Raw genomic sequence first — 15,171 nt, 5'->3', positions numbered from 1 at the left:
TCATAGTCTGCCTCTGCAAATTTTTTATATATTACCGGTTCATCATGTCAAACGTTAACTGCCTACTGCTGAATATAACCCTTCCCTCTTTTGGGTTGGCCAGTAGTCGCCACACTTGGCAAGTGGATTGGCAACTGTAGTTAGGCTTTGGTTATGTTTTAAGAGGAACGCTGTTGTTCGTCCTTCCACTATATGCTCCCTTAGTCGCCTTTTACGACACCCGGGAAAGAAAGAGGCGGCCCATTCTACGATTGAGTACACGGCTAGGACACCAGATATCGCATTCTAAATTTAAATTTGTCTTTTCAATCTAACGTATCTACGAAACAAACTGTTTATCAGTGAAAAAAAAAATATATAAGTATAACCAGTTATTGTGGATTGTTTATTATTTTGATGTTAGATAAAAATAGTCGTAAACCGGTTTGATCCGCCTTGAATTTTGTAACTTGTAAGACGAACTGACCACGGCAATGCACGATGCTGCTAATGTTATCTCACTTGTTGTAGATCGGTTCCAGACCTATCTTACTAGATATTGGTCAATACTAAATATATCCTGCGGTTTAACCCGCGTGAATCATTACATAAAATATCCTATATCCTAAATTAGGATGTAATCTATTCGTGTAGTAAATTTTATACAAATCTGTTTAGTAGTTTTTGCGTGAAAGAGTGATAAATGCACATTTTTCCATCCATCGTTACAAAGCTTCGCATTTATTATACTAAAAGTATTATAAATGTGAAAGTGTGTAAAGTAGTTAGAATGTTTTTTACTTAAATACACTTAAGCAGTTTTGTTTTTTATTTATCTCGAGTAAATTCGCGAAAAACAGCTAGTATTATACATATAAAAGTTTTTGGGATGTGAGTGTACCTGCTTGATTATCATATCTTGTATTAATACATTAAATCACTTTATCGTAATGTATGCGAGCAGACACGGGTATGAGTCGTAAATGTGTTCATGAAAAAAACCCATACTTTTTTAAGTAACAATAGCCCAGTATATGTACCAACTATACCAATTACCAGCACCATATTCCGGTTTCAAAAAATAAATAAATCAAATGTTAAATGAATTAATGAATCAACAAAATCGACTCAGGTTTGACAACATATTCGCATTAGTATTAGTACTCATGAAAAAAAAAATCAAAATAACAGTGGAATTGTGAAACACTTCCAAAGATCCAATAGCTGTTTAATATTTTTTACTTATTTATTTATATATTAATACATGTATACATGGCGGACTTAATGCTAAAAGCATTCTCTCCCAGTCAATCATAGGGAAGTGTCAGAATATAAAAATGCGGTACTAGTTATACTAGTTATATACATACATAGGTACTAAAATTAACATGTAAAAATAAATAAATATATCTAAATAACAAATATACTCACACATATATAAGATATATTTTTTTTATGGGTGAAAATGGAATGATAACCCCGCCTGCGCTAACGGGATACGCTGGCGGAGCACCAGTGAAGGGTGATTGATGAGAGTGAAAACAGGCCAGTTAGCCCATCATGCTGTATTCATCAGGAATTAACCATGATAGTTTCCAGGGAGAAACGCGAGGAGGTCGATCTGGTTGGGTATATTGCTAGCAATGGGATTCTTAGTCTTCATTACTACCAATCCCTTTCCTCCCGATATATTATATTATGAATGAAGATGAGAACAATAGATAGTATTTATTAGAAATTATTTCTAAGATTTGGTGAAATTGTAAAATAATAACCCTAACATACTTGCTAAGTAACATATGAAGCTTATAAATAGAGAAAAACCAGTCAGTAACTAAACTATAAACAGTGAATGCCTGTTAAACCATACAACAAAATAGTAGGAACCGGTTCCAAAATCGACGCCTACGTGCGAACTGAACTGATGCTACGAGTACTTACGATGTCCACACATAATTTTAATGAAGTTAAAAACATGATCGCCGTGTGGTCCTGACATAGAATGGACCACCCCTTCCTTTCTCGTGGGTGTTGTAAGAGGCGACTAAGGAAGCTTAATGGTCGAATGATGGGCATCAGCGTCTCTCTTAAAATATCACCAAAGCCTAACTACGGTTGCCAACACGCCTGCAAAGCATGGCAACTGGCGATAGGAGGAGGCCTATGTTCAGCAGTGGACGGTTAACGGCCGATATAAGAATGATGATTAAAACATGATAGCTACCAGGTACTTTTGAGTCACCAGAGGGAGACTTTGTACAAAAGTCGATTGCTTGGGTACCTCTGTCCCATTCGTGTTTCAAGCGTGAAGCAGCTGTGTATGCATGGCTGTGTTTCGGTTTGAAGCGTGGGATATGGCGTGAATTTTCTGGGTACAGAGGAATAACACCTGAGTCCTCAGGGATGGAAACGCATGGGGGGTATCATGGGCGAACCAGTATATTCTGTTATGTCCATGGTACTGCTCATGTCTATAGGCGACGATTACAACTTTCCATCAGGTGGACCGACAGCTTATTTGCCATTCTAAATTGTATAAAAAAATAAAATAAAAAAAAAAGTCTTATTTTTAATGGACGAGGATGGAATAGGTAACTACACTAACGGTATCAATGAGGGTGTGGATTGGATCAGAGATGTCGAAAAGTTCAGGACAATTGACTCATCGTGATGAATTTACCAGGAATTAACCATGTTGATTTCAAGGGGATATCACACGCAGGTCGATCTGACAGTATACATTGCTAGCAATGGGGTTGTTATTTCTAACAGAATCTTCCCTCCATCCACGTATTTTTAAAATAGCCATCACTTTTTTAAACTATGCTGTAACTACAATAACTATTGTCTAAATATAACAATGTATAGCTGTGTCTCGTGGCTTTCCTTGCGTGTAACCGTATATAGTATTGTAAAATCTTTATAATATATGTACAACTTTACATTAAGAATATTTAACATACAAAGGTGGACTTATCCCATAAAATATCTTACAGTCAACTTTTGAGAATCCGAAAGAGAACTATAGAATAAATTATATAAAGTAATATATGTATTTAGAATAAATCCTATTCGTGTATCAAATTTATTCATATCTCTTCGGCCGTTTGAATTGTGATAGATTAACAAAGATATTAATGTCCAGTCAACTTAACACATTTAAAAATAAATAAATAAAAATAATTTTTATTTAAGTAAACTTAATTATAAGCATTTTCGAATAGTCATTTTTTTTCCTACCGCCCAATTCTGAATGCAATTTCAGCTGAGAAGAACGGGCAGGAAACATAGTTGTTGCTTTGTTCAAATAAAAGTTAAGTTATCAAAAAAATATATATATATAAATATAAGTAAATAATCATTATTCTAAAAGAATTGCATGGTATAAGTATGTAAGAAGATACAATTATCGGTATGATGTTTAATAAGGAAGAATAGTTTATAATAGGATTTGTATAAAAACAACTGGAGGCTTTAAAATAGATTCTGATAATAGGATTACAAAACGATTAAAACATTCTTTAAATACCTCATTATCGATTTACGTAAGTAAACAACACAATACTATGAAGAAACTGAATGTTTTCTGAAAACCATACAGTAAGTTCATTTAAGACATTTGAATTTCCATAAAGACAACATAAGAATTTCCATAAAGGGAGTTTTGCCAGTAGTTGCCACGCTTGGCAGGCGGATAGGCAACCGCAGTTAGGCTTTTAGAGATGTCTTAAGAAGGATGCTGGTGTCTGTCCCTCGTCCTCTCTTAGTCGACTCTTACGAGACCCAATGGAAAAGAAGGGATTACCTATTCTATGCCGGGACCACACGATGATTAATACTAATATATTTTAGTAATTATGCTCATAAATCTAAAAACAAATTTACAATCTTCTGCTTTTTAAAGTAGTTTAATTAAAAAAATTAATAATACCAATTTAATAAATTTAATAATTTCGTTTCGATTATTTCAATTATAAAATGGTCTTGTTATAGGTAGAGTAGGGTACGAAACGAACGCTCGCTTTGTTTGCGGAGTTGATTTCAGTATGATGGTCAAGCTTCGTCATATACATGAAATTCCCGTTCAAAAGCTCGGAATTCCGTTTCATGGTAGACCCATGCAACAACGCAACTATATACCTACCTACTAAACTTAGAGCCTTTTATCAAATCAATGACTTTATGTTTATTTATTTATTAATTAATGACCACATTGAAAAAAATATTTGGTACAAAAGGCGGATATAATGGTATATAGCAATCTCTCCCAATCAGCCTTTGGAAAAACAGAAATGTTATAAGGTGAAAAATATTGAAAATTGTTTATGAGTAAATAGTTGTAAACGTATACGTTACTATTACACATACTTATATGATCATATAAATTAGTATTTACATGAATACATTATACAAATATTACTTACATATACAAATATATTAAATGTGTATAATAAAATGTATATATATACACATATACATACACGATTATACATTGTAAAACCAATAAAATAACTGCATAGAGATGAAGGGTAACGATAACGATGTACTAATTTTACAGCTCCTTCATAAGATATTCATATGTTTTTTTTTTAAATAAATTTATTAGACACTTGTCTTATGTTGAATTTAGCATTAACTTTTTTTTTATTTTAATTCTATGTACAGAATTGGTCTATTGTCTATTGGTGGCAGGAAAGCAGGTAGACGTAGGCACGCAAGACATTTTGTGCGAGAATTCGAAATAACTTTTTCTAGCAAAGACGTATTTAATTCTGGGTGGGTCTGGCAAATAATAATGTCCATCACAGAATCCAAGCGAAGCTTCGCAGATATATCTCAGAATGGTAATACGCCTTATTTATTAGGTTAGGCTCACCCTGGTAAATAATCGTAAATACGCCAAAAGGGCGGCAGTACAAGTATATACGAAGTACATAATAGTAAGTTAGTAACACATCTGTGTGCTAAGTTTACACTTTACAGCGTTTTATTAAATTACTGATCCCGATTTAAAGTCTATACAATTTTTTTTTAAACTCCATATACGAAATTGGTTCCGGATCTTAACACTTCAATGTGCTTTTTGTTATGCGGTGCGATGGACAAAAACTGTATACAGGCTTGCTTTTAATTACCAAGTTCTATTTTTAAATGTTAAAAGATGTAAACAGAGGACGTTGTTTTAATATAGACTATTATTGTTCCTAATTTAATTTTTAACCAACTTTAAAAAGAAGTTAATATACTAAGTGATAGGTAGGTATCTTCGCAAATTTTGAAGCGTCTATTTTATCACATTTTTAATATGGGACCAATTTGGAAATTGCATAAATGACATTGTTTTAAAATAAATTATTATATATGTAATTTAATATTCTACTTATTTCGATTAGGAATAAAGCAATAAAAATATGTTAAGACATATCTTCTCTGTTTTGGAATCGTTTATTTTATGACAAAACTAATATGCGTCCGAATAAATCAGTAAACCCTATTAATTGCAAAAAGAGCTATCGAAATCGGCTTTGAACTGGTGAAGATCTCGCGTGACATACACACAAAAAGTACAGATTAATTGCGAACCTAGTCCTTATAAGAGTCGCTTAAAAATTGGTATGAATAAACATAAAAACATAAATAAATCAACGGTCGTAGGTGATTCAATTTAAGGTGGATAAAACGTTTTTGAACAAGTATTACGACAGTGATAAATTGATTAGTTGTCACTTGAACTCTAGCCATTTTGGGAGACATGATGCCATGATATATAAAAAAAATATATACAAAGATATTTTTAAACGACGACCTATGAGGATTGTCCATGATCCCGGGCTTACAAGCGGTAACGAATTTTTAAGTCTTCGGAGATATTTTCCCTCACTCTGCGTGTTCTACCGTTTTTTTTTTGTTGGATGAAAATGGATTGGTTACCCCGCCTGCGCTAACGGGATACGCTGGCGGAGCACCGGTGAAGGGTGATAGATGAGAATAAAAACAGGCCAGTTAGCCCATCATGATAAATTCATCAGGAATTTCCAGAGGAACCGCGTGGAGGTTGACCTGGTTGGGTATATTGCTAGCAATAGGATTTTTAGTCTCCATTACTAACAATCCCTTTCCCCCGTGTTCTACCGTTAGTACAACAGACTGTGCTCAGAGGAATTGTTCAATATGATGCCCACGGCCACTTTCTACTATTGTACAGCTCGCCATCGACAGGGAGTTCACGCCCATACCTTAGAGTCTATTTGGTCACGTACAAAGCGATTTCGCGTTCGTAGGCTACTGTAACTGTGTACTGTAAATGAGCTGTATGCTGGTATGTTACCTCAGTAGTTTGGTAATTATAATTAAATTCAAAATAAATATACATATCTATTTATTTGTTTATAAGAATATTAACAGTGTATTATTATATAGATTTACAGGTATTCATTATGAAAATTTTAATGTCAGTTTATTGAGAGAAGATAATTCAGTTATAGAAATATTACACTCACTCAATCAATAATGTTGTGGCGAAATTCTGTAGGTAATGAGAATATATATATATATATATATATATATATATATATATATATATATATATATATATATATATATATATATATATATATAAATACTAAGTAATAATAATTTATATTAATAATTTACGATTGAGTTCCACAAAAAAACCGAGTTCAATTGTAACAAAACCAGTTATTTTAAGTAAAAAACTAAACAACTGATTTTGATAACATTTCTGTAGGACCAATCTGTAGGTACATCTTTTCAGATAAAAAAAAATTACACATCGATTTATAACTAATAGAGTTATTAAGTAGCAAATATAAAAAAAAAAACATAACCGAATTGAAGACTTAATTCTTTATGCAGTCGATTGAAAAGCTCCGTGAAGCGCAAAAACGAAGCTTGCGTTGAGTTGCGAAGGTTATTGTTTGCTAAGGGTACTGCAAATATTTACAATGATGTAATAAACAATTATATGACAAACATTATGTCCACGTCACATACTGACATCATAGATTGTATACGAGCCATGCGGACTTACGAATTTGTTGATCGTTTATATTATTACTATGGATCTGTACACATATACAACCTTGGTCTCCAACTGCAATATACTTAGGTAAGGTCTTCTAAAGTTCGCACTGTTACGCTACGCAAATTTTAGCATTAATGTCTTGTCGGAGGTCAGCTTTTGGGGACCAGTTTATATAAACAAATAGTAACATTGATGACATTTATGAAATGTCTTTATTAGCTTTTACCCGAGACTTCGTCCTCGTGGCCAAGATATGTTCATCACCGAAGACAAACTATATCTTTCTCCATCCCATATTTATTATTATTATTTCAGCCGTTAGCTGTCCACTGCTGAACATAAGCCTTCCCCGTAAGGGGAGTTTTGCCAGTAGTTGCCACGTTTGGCAGGCGTGTATATAGTATACATATATTATATGTCTGCATCCCATATAATATATGTATACTTATATTGTTATTGGTTTAGCCGTTAAGAAGTGATAAATAAGCTTATATTCACATTTATAATATTAGTAAGTATATAGTAGGTAGTAAGGATTAACTTTTATGCCAATCTTCAATTGTTTGGAGAAAACTATTTTTTTTTATACCACTAAAGTGGCAAACAAGCATACAGCCTGTCTGATAATAAACGTATTATAACCTCTGGTATTGCAGGCGTTCATAGGCTACGGTAACCACTTACCATCAGGTGGGCCGTATGCTTGTTTGCCACCTCAGTGGTATAAAAAAACGGTTACTGTAGTCTATAGACTAAAAGAATATCAGTAATTATTACTATACATCCTATTTTGAAAATCCCTATACTTTAGTCTCTAGGGAAACTTCGGTATTTCACAACCTGGGCGTTCGTGGAAGGGAACTTCTCCGGATCCTTAATAAAAGTGCATATATACTCTCAGAAATGTTGTTTCAAAGCTATGCTTGCATCCTGTGGTGGGCATCAGGCGATTCTGGGATAGGCACTACCCATCGAGCCCTTTCTTTAAATACGTCTATACCGTGATCTGGGAATCGATTCTAATACAATATTTATAAAAGGCGCCATATTTACCATTGCCCCACAGAGGTCGTCACATATCGGTCATTGTCCATAACTACGACCCGACACGTAGATACATAATATCCTTAGAAGAAAAACAAAACTCCTACAAGTACATGTACAAGTCTTGTTTTTATTTTATAACACAAAAATTGTTTAAATAACGAGAATTGAACACACATTTATTTTAGCCATTTAGGGTATTCCGCGTACTATATTAAATTATATTGTTGACAGCGCGAACGGCAAACTATTTATTTTGTTATGTGTACAAATTTGTATGGCTAAGTGTGCGAAAAATTTGCAAATATACAAATTCAAGTATTATGACTGTGATAAATTGTTGTTTGTTATCCTAAAGTCCTAATTCTAAAGTCTAAATCCGGCTAGTGTTATGACTACTTCTTTGGTCTAGCCGTTTAACGCATTGCTTCATTTTCCGATATACGCAGGCTCGATCCCTGTTTTGTGTTTATGAGCATGCCTGTTTGAATTGCTGTGCATCTTTTCTATGCCATATCACGTATGTATTTTAAAAACAAACATAAAATTATTTCTATCATTCATGTAGTAACTTTTTTTGTGTTTTATGTATACATGTAAGCAGTATTTATATGTTTTTATGTATTTGTGTAAGTGTTTTTATGCACGTATCTATGTATGTGTGTATCTATATACAATAATGTGTAGAGATATATATTTACATTATGACATGTATTACATCTACATATTTAAAAATGATAGAATTTTCATCGTGCCTCCAAACAAACTGTTTATAATTACTCCTCTCCATCCAAAGGTTGCCTGGAAGAGATCGCTCTTAGCGATAATTGTTTTCTCGATATTATTTCTTCTAATATTGTACAAATATATCTATTATAAGTTTACTATTGTAATCTTTTGGAGGAAACAATAAAGAGTATCTATCTATCTAGTAACTATAATACAAGTTTTGCTTAATTCGGAACTAGATAGCGCTGTGTGGAATATCCAGAATTATTATTATTATTATAAGTATAGATGTAAAATATAGAAAAACAATTGATGTCTAAAGGATGTTTAAATGTTTATATCTTAATGCCACTTAAACGGCAAAACGGATTTGTATGAAATTAAAGCATGATTTAGTAACAAACTTCCCAAACATCTTTACGAACTTTTACATTAATAATATTAAGAACTTTCTTAGCACATTTATCTAAATCTATATCCGACAACACAATGAAACTATTTTTTATACTTCTGATTAATTGTTTAAAAGTACTTTAATAGAGAACTAATTTTAATTAAACAATAAAACTTCAAAATTGACAGTAAATTCCGACGTTGCCACACTTCTGAAGCTTCGAATGAAAATTGTAACAGCTCAGTCAGAGAACGCTTGACTGCGCAGATATCAAGATCGAATCTCAATCAAAATCTCTGAATTTTCAAATACACGTTTCATCATATCATAAATCATTTAAATCATCATCATCATCATTCATTTAAAAAGTATTGCTGCTTGTGTCGTGCTGCAGAGGGCACATAAAGCAGTCGACCGATAAGCCAAGTCAAAGATGCTCGAGTACAGAAACTTTTAACAGAAGAGGGAGTCATCGTTTCAAACAGGGCTGACTTTATTGTATTAGGGGGAGAGGGATTGTTAATAATTTGGACGTTACTCCTCTCCCCCTGTTAGTAACAACAATATATACATGTTTATATATTGCTATTTCACCCATTATATATATATATATATATATATATATATATATATATATATATATATATATATAATGGGTATGGTATAATATATGGTTATAATACAATATATAGTATAATACAGTATATTCTGTTATGTCCATGGTACTGCTCATGTCTATAGGCGACGGTTACCACTTTCCATCAGGTGGGCCGTCAGCTTGTTTGCCATTCTAAGTTGTATAAAACTAAAACGAATACTGTAAAAGGATTTCAACTTTATGTCTTTTTAAGAAAGTTATTTACTACATCTTAATAAGTAGTTAAATAGTGTTACTTGTTATTAGCGGCGATACTGGCTTCAGGTAATTATTATTTATTATAATAATTTGCGGAAGAATATACAAATGTTTTTCTAATAGTGTCAAAGTTATTAACTTTAATCGCTGGAATCTGGATTTCAGATAAGAGCACACCGGTTATTGTTATTAATTAATAACTATGGTATTATTTACTATATATTTATTACCTGCATTACAAGGAGTCAGTGAATGCAGGTGGCTTAGGATCGTTCCTTATAGCTGTTTATGGGGAAGGCCTATGTCCAGCAGTGGACGGATAATGGCTGAAATGATGATGATGAGGAACTTGCACATGTACCGGCATACTGACTGAGATAAAAAGGAGCCTATATCCTTCTTCATCCCAATTATATATCCTATCATAAGCGTTTCGATTGGGGAGAGGGAGAGGGGAGAGGTATTGTTAGTAATGCGAACTACCAGTCTCACTGCCAGCAATGTAGGGTACATTAGTCAGTCTCGACATGGTCCCCCATGGAAACGATCGTGCTGAATTCCAGGTATATTCGTCACGATGGACAATCTGACCTGCTTTCATCCTCACCCTCATTGATGCACCGCCAGCGTAGGTATACCGATAGCGCAGACAGGGTTACCATTTCATTATCAATCATTAAAAAAACCATTTCGGTTGAAGCGAAGGAATTTTAGTAATGGGGATTTAACAGCTATTGCTAGCAATATCCTCTATCAGGTCGATTTCCACGTGGTTCTGTTTGGAAACTATCTAGATTCTTCTAGAATTCGTCACGATAGACTCGCTGACTTGCTTTCATTCTCATCTATCATCCCTCACTGGTGCCCCGTCGGCGTGTACCGATAGCGCGAGTGGAGTTACCATTTCATTATCAACTATTAAAAAAACCGTTCTGGTGGTCTACCATGAAATGAAATTCCGAAATTTCGGGCTCAATTTCGTGTTTTTGTTCGTATCAAAATCGACCCAGTAAATGGAGTTTAACATTTTGTTCATCATAAATCCTATTCTAATAGTCCAAAGGAACGATATTTTAACATTTTTAATAATTTTAAAAGCATGTATTATATAATTTTAACATCAAATATCTGTTTCGTTCGTCCCCGAAATTTCGCAAAGTAGGCCCTCTGGTTATGGCGACCGCTTCAAGGCTTCTCTCGAAGTGCGTGGGCCCACATGTGACTCACATAGCCCATCTTGTTTACGAAGAGGCGCGTGCATTTTGGGCATATTATTGTTATGCCAAAACTTGATATCTGCTGGCGGTCAGGTCTTCAGTTCATCGCGTTTTGTATTAAATTGCTAATAATTAATATAACTCTCTAATCCGGTCGATTTTTTTTCAATGGATGGTAATGGAACTGTAATCCCGCCTGCGCTAACGGTATGCGCTGGCGGGGCACCAGTGAGGGATGATAGGTGAGTTGAAGGAGCAGGTCAGTTTAATTTTAAGAATTCAGCACGATGGTTTTCACGGGTACCATGTGGAAGTCGATAGGGTCTTGTGGTAGCAATTGGACTGGCAGTCCGCATTACTAACAACCCTTTTTCGCCAATCCGGTCGATTAGGTTTCAAATCTTTCCACTGTGAGAGTTTTTTTATAGGTGAAAATGGTATGGTAACCCCGCCTGCGCTAACGGGATACGCTGGCGGAACATCAGTGAAGAGTGATAGATGAGAATGAAAACAGGCCAGTTAGCCCATCATGATGAATTCATCAGGAATTAACCATGATAGTTTCCAGGGAGAACCGCGAGGAGGTCGACCTGGTTGTGTATATTGCTAGCAATGAGATTCTCAGTCTCCATTACTAACAATCCCTTCCCAAGTGTGAGATTTCAATATTGCAACTTATCGTAATTATAGTACGTGTATACCAAATTTTATACTAATTGGTTAAGATGTTAAAGCGCTATGAGGTTACAAACAAACAAACTCACTTTCAATATTAGTAAGAATTATGACAATAATATAAAATTAATAAATATAATAGTGTCAAAGTTATTAATTTTTTAATTAATACATGGAATCCGGATTTCAGATTTTAGATACATAGATACCTACATCCTTTATTAACAACAATAAAATAAATTATTATATATTTATATATTTTACCAGATGGAGGCTTTGTACAAAAGTCGTTTGCTTGGCACCTCTGTCCCATTCGTGTTGCTGTCGTGAAGCAGTTGTGTTTGCATGGCTGTATTTCGGTTTGAATTGAAAGTGAATTTACAGGGCGCGGAGGAATAACACCTTAGTCCTCGGGAATGCCAACGCATGGGGGGTATCATGGACCAAACAGTATACTCTATTATGTCCATGGTACTGCTCATGTCTATAAACGACGGTTACCACTTTGCATCAGGCCGTCAGCGTGTTTGCCATTCAATGTTGCATAAAAAAAATTATAGTATTTCTGTTACATTCTATAGGATTATTCCCCCTGTGATCGGTTTTGACGGATTTTCCGTAGTCCATGACACCCTATGTAGACACCTATGTCACTGATGACATGAGCTCTGACGGAAGTATACTATGTAAACAGATACATATATTAACGTCGTATGTATATGTATGTTAAGGAAATAAACGAGTACATTTAACAAGTAGTTAGGCCATAACATATTCTGTTTTTCTTAGAGAAATCCCCGGTGTCAAGGTTCATGTCGTTCAGCGTATGGAATGGTGTTTACATGGCATTATATTCTATTAAATATTAGCATAGTATTATAATATAACATACATATATGGATATTTTCACAGCTCAAAGGTCCTTTGTTTAATGTTGAAATATTTTTTTTTTATTTTTTTTTTCTAGTGAAACGTCTCGGGACGTCCCTGGAAATGATATACTTATTTCTATATATGTTATTTATATTAATTCAGACCAATTATTATTTACTTATTTGTATGTATACTGTTGATTTGTTGAGTTATTGTATATTTATGATTTTGTACTTATATAATATTAAAAAGATTATTATATTCAGTACAATAATAATAATAATTAATATTGTTATCGAATAAATTAAACAGATATAGTAATATAATTATATTTCAGTAGTTTTTATTTTTTTCTACACTATTTATAACGTTAATATCTCTATCGACCCCATTTGGAATTACAGTCGTTAATTTGATATTAATTGATTATTTCTTAGAAGAAACAACAATACTGTTTCCACTTCTTATTGTACGCACACTGCTCGCTAGTAATTAATGCTCCTTTCCACTCAAGGTATGCTGGAAAAGAACTCTTGCAGAGTTAGGCTCGCCTGTTGTATATCTTTATGCAAAATAAGTTATAACAATGTATTTTTGTGTATAATAAAGTACAAATAAATAAATTTTATAACGAGCCAAAAAAATCCAGTATAGTTTTAGATTTTGTTGTAAAAAACACGACTTTCTCAAACGTGAACATATATGTAAACATGAACAACCACTGGAATAACTATCTATTAGAGAAATATTTATCAAAATTGATTCAGGACGTGTATAACAAACGAATAAACTCACTTTCACATTTGCAATTATAGACTACACTGTTGGTTTGGTACTTACTCAAGTGGGAAACAAAAAGTCGAGACAAATTCAATTTTATCGTAATTAAACGAACGTAGCAATCAACTATTTGCATAGTATAATAGAATTTAGATACCGTGAAGGTAAAATTTAAATTAAAGAAAATTTAACTTCATCTTGTTTTTTATGATACTTAGAATGGCAAAGAAACATTTGAATGCAAGTGTACTTTTTAAATATATGTACAATAATGATAGAATGTGAAAGAGAGACAGTTACATATAAATATAATCATCATTGCCTTTAACTGTCCATTGCTGAACATAAGCCTCCCCCTTGGGGGGTTTTGCCAAAAGTTGTCACGCTTGGCAGACGTATGGGCAGCCGCGTGTTAGGCTTTAAAGATGTTTAAGAAGGGCGTTGCTACCCATCCCTCGCCTTTACTTAATCACCTTTTATGACACCCACAAGAAAGGAAGGGGTGGCCTATTCTATGCCGGGACCACGCGGCCAACAAATATAATAATATATAATAATAATTTTAACCTCATTTTGATGACTTTTTTATCGACTTGGTTTACGTATTAATCCCAATACAGGCTAAAATATTTATTTTGTCATGAATCTTTTTTTCATCAATCACGAATTTACTGGGTACAGAGGAATAACACCTGAGTCCTCAGGAATGGCAACGCATGGGGGTATCATGGGTGAAACAGTATACTCTGTTATGTCCATGGTACTGCTCATGTCTATAGGCGACGGTTACCACTTTCCATCAGGTGGGCCGTCAGCTTGTTTGCCATTCTAAGTTGTATAAAAAAAAAGAATTAGTCGCCGTTTTATTTGGAGCAAGAATTTTTTATGTCATTGTTTGTCACAAATTAATAAATATGCTTGTGACTGTACTATTTTAGGTATATTTATATTGATAAACCCTTATAAAGGCTTTGATAGATAAAATCTGTCAGGTGTATTTATTGTAACAAATTGTGGATGGGTACTAGTGTACCCGTAGGTATGTATTTACATAATATCAGTAGGTATGTATCATTTATTTTTAATTTACCTATTGGAAATGTAAAGCCAAGGTAAATTTGTTGGATTTCAATATGTTATATAACTAACTGCTCGCCCTGACTTCGCTCGGTCTTACTAATGAAGAAACGATACCAAATCTTCCCGTTACAATTACTGATTTCTCTCAATCGCACACTTTTATCTTTGCTGTGTGGTCCCGGCATAGAATGGACCACCCCTTTCTTTCTCTAAAGTATCGTAAAGGCGACTAAGGAAACTTAATAGTGGAGGTCGAGGGATGGATAGCAGCGTCCTTCCTTATCGCTAAAACCTAACTGCGGTTGTCAATCCACCTGCCAAGTATGGCAACTACTGTCATAACCTCTCAATAGGGGTAGGCCTATGTTTAGCAGCGACAATACTCTTTATTGTTACCTTCAAATTGATTTTTATTAATATGGATTTACTCCATATTTTCTTATTAATTATCATCATTCATCATCATATCTTCATGTGTGTATCCACTGCTGGATATAGG

The 15,171-nt window shown here is 33.9% G+C and overlaps 1 protein-coding gene across 2 annotated transcripts in view; it reads left to right on the top strand.

Annotated features, from left to right (window-relative positions):
• LOC113511167 (RNA-binding protein fusilli) overlaps positions 1 to 15,171 on the top strand; it is a 141,748-nt gene that overhangs the window by 28,235 nt on the left and 98,342 nt on the right. The window lies entirely within an intron of this gene.

Source organism: Galleria mellonella, unplaced genomic scaffold (assembly GCF_026898425.1).
Source record: "Galleria mellonella isolate WM207_F2 unplaced genomic scaffold, CSIRO_AGI_GalMel_v1 utg643, whole genome shotgun sequence".
Classification (NCBI taxonomy): Eukaryota; Metazoa; Arthropoda; class Insecta; order Lepidoptera; family Pyralidae; genus Galleria; species Galleria mellonella.
Note: the sequence above shows the minus strand (reverse complement) of the source record. Positions and strands in the feature narration are given on the sequence as shown.